This window comes from Rousettus aegyptiacus, unplaced genomic scaffold (assembly GCF_014176215.1).
Source record: "Rousettus aegyptiacus isolate mRouAeg1 unplaced genomic scaffold, mRouAeg1.p scaffold_m13_p_7, whole genome shotgun sequence".
NCBI lineage: Eukaryota > Metazoa > Chordata > Mammalia > Chiroptera > Pteropodidae > Rousettus > Rousettus aegyptiacus.
Window position 1 is genome coordinate 83,010,712 of NW_023416310.1, and position 11,288 is coordinate 83,021,999.

Below are 11,288 nucleotides of genomic sequence, written 5' to 3' on the forward strand. Positions count from 1 at the left end.
TCCCATGGGAATTTAATGTACTCTTTCAGGATGGTAATTTGGCAAAATATTTTTAAATTCAAATAAATTTAAATTTTTATTTCAAAACCGTAATGCTTTACCAAGGTATTGTATGTTTAAAACTGGGAGGAAAAATGAGTCATATAATGAAAAACTGCAGTCCCCTTCCTGCCCAGTTACCTTAACCATTTCTGCTTTAAGTTCTTGTGATTCCACCCATATATCTTAATTAATATGTTTCTACCAAACACATATGCCAGGTTTGACTTACCAACTTGAGAAGTTATATATTGACTCCTAGATGGTAGGTAAGGATTGAGTTTATAAAACATCTTTCCTGCTAGCACCACTTTTTATTTACTAATTCTAATTCTTCTGTTGATTATTCATAGCCCTTTGGTTGAGGATTTTTTCCTCTATAAATTTATCACATGAAAAGAATCAGGGATGTCCACAAAGGTGGGTGATCAGAGCATTTAATAATAGTGAAAAATTGAAAAAACCTGAAGGGAAATGGAATCCATCTACCAAATTTAGATGCCATTTTAAATACTACAAATCGAAGCTTATATTTTCTACACAAAACTGAACACTTTCTCCATCCAAAATACTTTAATCAATAAATATAGATACATGCCTTCTTTCATTTAAAAATGTAGTTACAAAATATAAGTCCTAATTTTTCCTACTACAATCTGTTATCAAGAACAGTTGGAAATTTTTCCAGAGCTAGTAAAGGAATAAATCTGGATGAGGATGTGTAATGCTTAATACACATACACATCTAAAGATAGGGAGAAAGCAGAGCTGGGAGCGAGTGCGCGTACAGAAGCCTGGAGCCTGACCGTACCATGGCGGGGCGAGGAGGAAATGCCAGAAGCAAGTGGCGCATGCTAGTCTTTCAGCAAGTCTGCTCGAATTCTCTCTCAGACTAAATTTATTAGTTTCTGCTCTAAAACAAAAACCCAAAGGACGTTTTAAAGGAAATAGCTAACTGAATGTTTGATTAATTTTCAAATTCTACAACAGGTCACTTACCCCTGATCAAACGAAGGAGACTGGAGTGCCTGCTAAAATGAAGAAGGAACTTCATTTTTTTTTTTTTTAGTTTAAAAAAATCTCCCACCGTGGTACATAGACCAGCACATGTAAGCCATATGTGTTGATTTCTTTTTCTCCCAAGGAAGAGAGAATTTTCTTATATTTTTACTATATAATTAAGGTCTTTGACAAATTACAAGAAAGGAGTCAGACGTGATAAAGACATAATCTTTATGACCAGTAGATGTCACTCTGTGCATGACTGGTTGAAAGCAAACTTACCCACATTACAGATTTCGCCAAATATCTGATTTGAAACATCTCTAGAAAAGCGATTAGTAGCTCAAATTTAAAATGCCCCATCTGAGCTGCTGCTGGCTCAAAATCAGCAGACAACTCTGGTGGAGCCAGTAACTACCAGACTGCAAGAAATTGGAAAACCAGAGTGAGAAAGAGAAGAAATGGCTTTTTCTTAGGTTTGCCTTATTGTTTCGGAACTGATATTTATCCAGGTTTTTAGAAGAGCTTTATACCAAATGTTTTATTATGAGAATCTTCAAACATACCAAAAAGTTGGAAGAGTAATGCAATGAACACTAATATACCTATTTCCTAGATTCAGTTAACATTTTATTGTAACTATCTGTTTATATAAATGTATAGGTATTCACGTATCAAACAGGGTCCAGTAAGAAACAGAAACCATACCAGTTTTTTTAAAAAATAGAATCTACACTAAAGAATCATTAACCATGTACTGGGAGGACTGGGAAGGCCACAGGGGATACTGAGGTGTCCAGAGATGGTAAATGTAGGAAGCGGCTGGCATCAGTAGGTCTAGCGGAACAAGTGAAGGGGTTGGAGTTATTAAAACTTGGAAGCTTGGAAGAGAGGCCCCTTGGAGGTGAGACTCAGGTGTCTGGGGAACGGGCTCTGCTGGTACTGGTATTGTTCTAGGAGTTCAAGAGTCTGAAGAATGGGCACCAGCCTCCTGGCGCTGCCATCTCTGAGAGATGAGGCTAACTCTGGACGTGTGAAAAACTCAACATTTAAACCAATTAGTTCCTGCTGCTAATGGAACTAATTCTCACTGCCAGGGTGAAGAACCATTACAGAGAAGGTACAGCAATAGGAAGCAAAAGAGGAAGGAGCAAGTCCCTGGGCCTCCCTCTAGGTTTATACTCTCTCTTACTTATTTGCACAGCGTAACAAAGGTAGGTGATAAAGAAAGGTACTTTGTGGGGTTCCAGCCCCAGTATCGCAAAGAGATTATAGAAAGTATAGAAGGGTGGGTTTGAAGCTAAACGACAAAAGCTTAATAACCAACACATTTCACCCCTTCAGCTATCCAGCACCCATTCGTACCCTTCTATGCATATTTGAATTTCTACACAATAAACAGCTTTGTAGTTCTTTTAAGGTGTAACTATCCTTTGTACAAATGAAGATGCTCTCACCTTTTCCGGAATGAGGAGAAACAAAGCCTAAACTCACTTTATTAAAATTTAATAGCAGTCCTCTTAATTGTTCTGTTCCCTAACAACTACCCCAACAACCAATTTTTTGTTGGTGATGTGTGTAGAGGAAATCTCGGTATAAAACACCTCGCTTTTACAATAACCGATGATGACAAATTGGTGCAAACCATCTGGAAGTTCTTCAGACACATGGTTACAAAGCAACACTGTTCACTGACCTGTCATGCCTTGACCATGCCAATTTCAGGCCTGCTGGCAATTAACCTTCACAACGCAAGCCCATAATGGTCAGTGACAGTCTCGACTTCCAATTTAGTAAAACCACTTACGTCCCTGGTGAAAGCATTTCTCCCTTGGGAACCAGGACTTCCAAACTGTTAGAGCTCACAGTTGCACCAATGGGCAGCAAAAATTCTATACGCTATTAGGTGTGATCGTAAGAGGAGCCACTCCTGTTACCAACCTTTGATTCCTATAACATAGAACCTTATCCATTTAGGTTATTTTTTCCCAGTAGCAAGTACCTGAGTGTTAAATAGATCATTCTATCATTATAACAGACCAAGCTGCTTCTGGGTGATGAAGTACGTGACAAGAATAATACATTACACAGACATCAGTTTGTTGCCACACCCTGTTATGGACTTGTGTTTACCTTCAAATTCATGTAAAACCCTATCCCACAATGTGATATTTAAGAGATGGGGGCTTTGGGAGGTAATTGGGGTTAGACAGGACCCTTGCCTGATGAGGTTAGTACCTTTATAAGAGACACCAGAGAGCTTGTTCTCTGGAGCACAAAAAAAGAGGTTATTTGAGCACACAGAGAGATGGAGGCCACCCACAAACCAAGAGAAGAGGCTTCAGGATAAAATCTTCCTTGCCACACCTTGATTTTGGACTTCCCAGCTTCCAGAATTGTGGAAAGTCATTTTCACTCAGTCTATGGCATTTTGTTATGGCAGCCCAAGCAGAATAACACACTATTTCTTGCTAAGATACAATGTGACACATGATGCCATGACCATTATTAAGGCTGGCAGAAGTACTAAAGGCAAGACATATCCAGATTATGTGTCTTTTTCAGCGAGAGTAAATTGCTGCCCCTTTATGATAGAAGAAGTATAATGTAATCAAACTGCTGCCAAGTGCCCATATGAGGGGCTCAGTGTTGGTCTCTGGACTCTGCTATTGGTGGGTCAGGCAATTAGTAGGTCAGTCGTGGTGGAGGGAAATTTATGTTTTTGAGCCACGGATAAGCCTCCATCCTTGCCAGCATGTCTACTCATACATGGGCTCATTGGGCAGTCATTAGGATGACTGGAGAAAGAGCCTGGCTAATAGCTACAAAGTACATCGCCTTGCCCTAATTTTTGAGCCTCTTCTGTGTTAATTTAGATTCAACAAGGCCATTAGGAAGTCCTCATCCAGTCACCTGTCACAGGAGACCCATAAATGACTTAGTGTTCCTGCCACTCTCAATTATTTGCTGGGAGCAGCCCAGAGACAGTGATGAATTTCAGAGGGCAGCGACTGGAGCTAATGGCCCATCATGTTCACTATAGTTGTATGTCTGCAAAGCACGTTCTCATAGTTGCACAGTGTCCTTTCGTGAACATTCACCTGGAACGCATTAACCTTCAATTCTCGGCCTATTTTGAGGGGTCCGTCCTCATACCTTCCCCCCAGACCTTCTTGTCACTTGTCTTCTAAATCTGTTCTTTTGAAGTCCCTGACCATTCATCAAACGATTAGTAACTGCTTTTGAATATTAGAGTTTAGTTTCATACTGTAGACAGCACTCAGTTCAGTAGATAACTAAATGTACTGCCCAAAATTCCCAGGAAGATTTCCCTTCATCAGGACTTTCCAGAAACACCTACCTGGGGTTTAAGGCTGCAGCAGTTTTTGGAGCAGCCAGCTAGTGCTAGCATGCTGGGCAGCATAAACCGTAAACCAGGCCTAAATTTCTTTCTCATCAGCTTGTCATAAGGAACTCCCCATGCAGCTGAAGTTATGATTGAGAAAAAGAAAGTCTTGCAACAGCGGCGGGTGTCAAAGGAGTCGGGCCGCTTACTCAGGCAACTCGCCTGTGCCTTCCAGACCTGCTTGATCTCTATCCCTCGTGTACCATTTCCACCTGATGATAGATCGTTGCTGTGCACACTCCACGTTGTGGCTTGCCGGATCACACAGCACTCAGTCCCATTTCTTAAAAGGAGAATCGTTATCTTCAAAAGAGAGGATGGTCTATGGCCATGCCACCCTGAACATGCCTGATCTCGTCTGATCTCGGAAACTAAGCAAGGGCAGGTCTGGTTAGGATACTTGGATGGGAGACCACTTAGGAAGACCAGGTGCTGTAGGCATTAAAAAAAAAAAAAAATGGATTAGCTCCAAAACCCTATAGGTCTATGCTTTGATCTCCCTACTGGCCTTTGCCAAAGGCTCTGTACAAAACCCCTACTTGCCACGTTCAAGTGTCGTTGAATCTGCTGGTCTCAAGTGGCAGGGTAGCCAGCGCTGCAGCACGGACTTGCTGCAGAGTCTTTCACTCCGCTCGAAACTGGAAGCGTTAGGGAAAAGGGGTCAGAACAACACACTCCAGTGTGATACGTGTTGCCTCCGAAAGCCAAAATTAGGCGCACCAAGCGTTATGCCTCTGTGTGGTAGATGATATAGCAATTTGTTTTTTTCACCTTGAAAGAACTATTGCCACATGCTACAGACCATTAGCACATCAGAAACTTCACCTGGGTGGATGGTCCCTGAATTTTTATGAGATCTATCTCCCACTCTCTGGCTCATATGCATTTTACTAAAGCATCTAGAATACTCAGAACTACTTTATCAGATCTCATCTGCATGTCATCAGTGGAGTGGACCAATGTGATGGACTATGAAATGTCACAGTGATCAAGATCTCTGCGTATTACACCATGGCAGACAGTAAGTTGATATAGACCCAAGGCAAGACTGAAAGTAGTCTGGTTCTGCAAGGTGAAAACAAACTGCTTCTAGTGGTCACTGCAAATCAGTATAGAGGGGAAAAGCATTTGCCAGATCAATAATGGTATACAAAGTGCCAAGAATTATGTTGATTTTCTCTCGTAAAGATACCACTTCTGGAACAGCCGCCATAAGTAGAATCACCACCTGATTAAGTTTACAGTAATCCGTAGTCATTCTCCAGATCCATCAACCTTCTACACAGGAAAAACAGGTAAATTCAAATGGGGATACGATCTATATATTAAGCTTATGGGGGCTCTAATCTCTGCAGTTTCCTTTAGAGATGAAGTATTACTTTTTGGCTTCCTACCTTGGTAGAGAGGGGAATTTCTAGGGGCATCTTACTCTCCTTACCACGATAGCCCTCACTCCGTGAATCAGCAAATTTAGAGATTCTTCCAGTAATCACGTATGTCTATTCCAATTACACATTCAAGAACTGGAGGTATAACCACTGGGTTCATAGCCCTACTGTCCTCTGTAATTTAAACTTGAGGTAATAACCCATTCATTACCCAACCACTGTTAACCACCACTTTGGCTGGTGAACCATAGTAGTATTTTAGGTTCCCAGGAATTAGTATCAATTTAGAGCCAATGCCTACTAATCAATCCCCAAAAGATCTGAGGATTTTCTTTTTTCTCAATATACAGTCACCCTATTAAAACTGTAGGTCTCTGGGGGAAGTCCTGGAGGAAGGTTCACAGTAATATACTTGCGGCAATGTTGTGGAGTTCTTAAGGGAATTCAGCATATCCTTCAATCAGTAGGCTCTGGAGCTGATGGCTGGCATAGGTCTGGAAACTGGAGGGGAGGCTATGACGGCAGTGACTTGAGTCAGATTTCTGAGCACCACGCCTGGAATTTTTTCCTGTTGTATATATCAAGTAGTATTTCAGTAGATTGCCCATCTACTTCATTCCCAAGTCCACTCTACCAGTTAGCTACTGTACTAGGGTTCTCCAGAGAAACAGAACCAATAGGAGAGATATATATGGAAGAGGGGAGAGAGAGAGAGAGATTGAGATTGAGATTATAGGGAATTGGCTCATATAATTATGGGGGCTGGCAAGTCCAAAATCTGCGAGGTGGAGCAGCAAATCTGCGAGTTGGGGCAGCAGGCCAGAGAGCCAGGAGAGCTGATCAGTTCCAGTCTGAAGATGGTCTGCTAGAGAATTCTCTCTTGCTTGGGGAAGGTTGGTTTTTTTATTCTATTAGGGCTTTCAGCTGATTGGATGAGGCCCGCCTAAAGTTTGGAGGGCAATCTGATTTACACGAAGTCCACCAATTTAAATGTTAATCTCACCTAGAAACACCCTTACAGAAATGCCCAGAATGATGTTTGACAAAGTATCTGGGCATCTGGTCACCCAGCCAGTGGACACATAAAATTAACTGTCACAGCTACTATCGATGATCCCTGTGGACCAAAACATTCTGATTATTTTTGCCCCTGCTTTGCATTATGTTAAATGCATCCACCTTATCTCTAGTGACTAAGCACTGTTACTTGGTCTCTGCTACCATAGGATCCCATCACCCCACTGAAATCTATGAACTTATCTCAGTGGCAAGATCTTCCACCATCCTACCAGCCTACAGAGAACAGCCACTGCAGAGATTTTCAAGGATGTTGGTGACCTCCTCATTAATGTACTGCCCAATACCTTAGTGAAGGAATGTCCTCTGGTTCCTCTTAAAACATATAGTAGTCAGGGGGAGTGGGTGAGGGCAATAAGTCACATATAAGCTTACCCTAGCATTTCTATCTCCCTAAGTCTTTGAATTTCTTTCTCTACATTATACCAAGAAAGCTCTGGGGTCTCAAATGCATTCTATGCAGGTCACTGGTGGGTCCAAGTAAGTAAATTCTTAGTACAAGTTAACATTGAATCCAGAATCCCCGATAAGTACACCCATATCAGTAAATTTGACCTGTTGTATTATTTTCTTTGATCTAACACTCTTAGAATCGCATTCCCACACATATTCACCAGGTTCCTGCCTATATACATGAGAAAATCCTGCATTTCTTTTGGATTATGAAATCTTTCCTTCAGGATCAGACTTTGTACTTGTTCCCTTGAAATATGTTGGATCACCTGACCCTAATTATGGGTCTAGTGACAACAAGGAGTAGTTCAGGTAGATCTTGAAAAGAATAAGCATCTCCTAGAAAGGTACCTGCTTCAGGTGAGGTTATTACAGGGACTTCAAGCAAAAGAAACCTAATCTGAGACATGGAAGATGAAGGCCCAGGAGGTTGAGTACCTTGGGGGTTAATATTTTCAGCTTCATCAGAGTCCATGCAGATGCCTTCATTCTAAGTCTTAAGGACACTTTTCCAACTCTCATCCTAACTTTCACTGAAAGTTGTAGGTTATGAATTAAATTTACGTTTAATTCCACAACCCTCACAATTAAATATTGTGTGAATTTTTAGCCACAAGACATTTTAGATACTGTTAGGTGCACCACAGAATCTCTAGTTCTCTGACTGGGCCTTGATCTGAGATTTTAAGGAGCTGAGAGGGTCCTTTTCTTATTGTATGCACTCCGGGACACTCAGAAAAAGACACCTACCCCACAGTCCCTGTATTCGCAGCAGCCACTTGGTCCCCCAGGACACTTGCTTCAAGAGGTTCTTCATCACAATACTCTACAGCCAATAATTTGATTATTCATTGTCACTCAATGCCTTGGGTTGCCAGCATCCCATTTCCATGACAAGGAGCTCTACACTGCATTCAAGTCTAAAGAGAAACCCAAACCAGCTGTTAGAGAACTAGAAAGGCAAAAAGAATGCTGTAGTAAAGCAGAAAGCAGTGACGATCCCCAGGACTGGGAGAGCAAGGCGAAGAGCTTGGGATTCACAAAATTGAGGAGCTTAGATGAAGGGTCCCATGGAGCTGAGTCAGAGAAGGCATCCGTCTGCTGAGACTGGTATATCTGAAGAAAAATAAGGCTAATTCTGAGATTGTAGAAAAATGTAAACTTGACCAGCTGCTCCTACAGGAAATAACTGTCATTGCCAGGGTAAGGACAAATTGCTTGGGTGACACTGACAATAACAGGAAGCAAAATGGAAAGGAGCAAGTTCCTTGCCACTCTAGACTCCAGTCTCCTTCTAGTGCCCTATTGGCGGACTACCAGGGGGCAGCTGGCAGAGGAGAAATGTGATTTACAAAGTCCAAGCCCTGGTATCACTGAGCCAAGTTTAAAGCTAAGAGACTAGCTTAGTAATCAAGTGTGTGTGTGTGTGTGTGTGTGTGTGTGTGTGTGTGTGTGTGTGTGTGTGTGTGTTCCTGGGTTCTGAACCATTTTAAAGTGAGTTCCAACATCACGCCTCTTCACCCTTCCATATTTCAGTATGCATCTTCTAAGACTATGTAACCACAGAACCATCATTCATCCCCAGAAAATTAACAATAATTCTCTAACATTATGTAATACTCAGACTATATTCAAAGTTCCTCCAATTGTCCCTAGATATCTTTTGTCACTAATTTTTTGAACTGCCTTTTAATTTTTTTATGGCATTTACATTTTAAATGATGTCCCACTCTGAATTGTTTTCTCCTATAATCATTTAGCTAATTCTGCTATTCTGTATATTTTCTGCTAATCAGAGATTAGATCTGAAGTTATATTCGGTTTAAAATCCTTAATATATCTTATAACATCAGGTCGTTCTACCCTTGGTAATGCTAAATTTCCTTTCTTGGGTAACAAACTGGCCACCAAATCTCTCCAGTATGAAGGTGTGTTTTGCCCTTCGAGCTTTTTAAGAGGGTGTTTTATTTTTGATATGTGATGCAGGCACATGGTCATTCAAAACCTTGCAGTGGAGCCTGCATCTGTCACCTCATCTCTTAGCTCCACAGGTTCTCCCCAGAGGCAGCCACTGTTACCGAGTTACATATTTTTTAAAGAGATTGTTATGCATACATATAGGTACATGTATTTGTGTATAAAGTTTTTCCCCCTAAGTGGTAGCACATTGGACACACGCTTGTATGTTTTAAGGTTTTTAATTTTTTATCATACACATCATAAATTAAATGAATGAGATATGTAGAGCTAAGTGTCTTCTGAGCATGATGTAAAAGAAATACATAGAAGTCTTTTGAAATACAAGATTTAGAGAAATAAGTCTCCTACTTCACACTAGGTAACAGAAAAAAAAAATTCTAGCTGCCAGCTAAATTTTATTCATGTAGCTTAATCATGCCTCATTTCCTTAATCTGGGATTTCTGCTTTGCTTCCCAGCCAAAAGACAGGGATAGACCCTTTATTTCTCATGTTTTCTCCCCGGATGATGTGAGCAAAACATGCCAAAGCCCCTCATTTATAGACATCTTTCTGAAAACTGGATTCTATAAGGCAGACCTCTAGACCTTCTTTTTTCACAAGGTACTTTCCTCAGATCAAATGTCTGTTCATCTCTGATCCACACTCAGAGTTGAGAAACTTCACCAAGAGCTTGTTGCATCAGATTCCAAAATTAAGTCTCCCAACTGGGGCCCTTCAAGTTACATCTGGAAACTAGCTGAATCTTTTCTGGGTCATTTCCCGTTGAACCTAAGTGGTGTCTATTTTGGTCTGACTTCATTTGTACTGGGGCTCTAACTGGCTCGGAGCTTATGTTCTCCTGAAACCTGAGGCCAGAAGAATCTCTCAGAACTCTCTGTTTTTTTTTTTTCTTTTCCTTCCCATGAAAACCACTCTTCTTGCTGAAGTCCTCTGCCCATGCCCAACTAAATATGGTCCAGGAGAAGGACTTTATTGACTGGGCGAGATCGGAGCTCTCCTCGCCACTCTGCCCCTCGCTCCCTGTGACCCTGGGGAAGATGGCCTGCTTCTGTGCCTCCGCTCCTTCAGCTGTGCAGTGGGAGAAGTACTTGTCCCTAACTTGGAAGATTGGAGCAGACTGCTCCTTGAAATGTTCTTTAAAGAGAAAATTACATAATTCTCAGGAGCTTGCTGTTATTAACTGTCTAAACTCTCTGCCACATCCCCGGATCCAGCTCATCTGTAAGAGCAAAGGAAGAATTTCCAGAAACTACATCCCAGCATCTACTTAAAAAAAAAATATATATATATATATATATTTTTTTTATTGAGGGGAGAGCTGTTAATAAGTAATAGATTCCCATGGTTTTAAAAATCAAATTGTTCCAAAAGACATGCAGTGCAAAATAAGTCTCCCCCTTAGGAATGTTTTCCAGTTCCCCTCTCCAGAGACAACTTCTTGTGTGACAATTTTTTGTATATCCTTCTAGAGATAGATTATGCTCACACATCCACATGTCTGTGTGTATTTTCATCAACTCTTTTTTTTTTTTTTTAACTCAAGTGATGTAAAACTCTACATATGGTTCTGCTCATTTTTCTCACGGAACAATGTATCTTTGAGATAATTCCATAATAGTACATAGAGGTCTGCCTCTCTATATAAATATATGTATCACGATTCATTTAATTAGTCCCCTATTGTTAGGCATTTAGATCGTTTCAAGTCTTTTGTAGATTCAAACAAGGTTGCAGTGAATATCCTTATAAACGCTTCCAGGATAAGTCACAGGAAATAGAAAAGCTATGTCAAAGAATAAATTTTGTATTTTTCATTTCTATAAACCCACACGTTTTCCTTGCAGTTCAACTACCATCTCGTTCCATCCTAAGTGACATCATGCGCAGAGCAGCCAGCATTCGCTCCAACATCACAGTCCTTCTGTGGAATGGCAGCAAGTCC

At 40.9% G+C, this 11,288-nt stretch overlaps 1 pseudogene; it reads left to right on the forward strand.

The window, feature by feature from the left end:
* The first annotated feature begins 4,767 nt into the window (after positions 1-4,767).
* On the forward strand, positions 4,768-4,888 carry LOC118606250 (annotated as a pseudogene).
* The last annotated feature ends 6,400 nt before the right edge of the window (positions 4,889-11,288 follow it).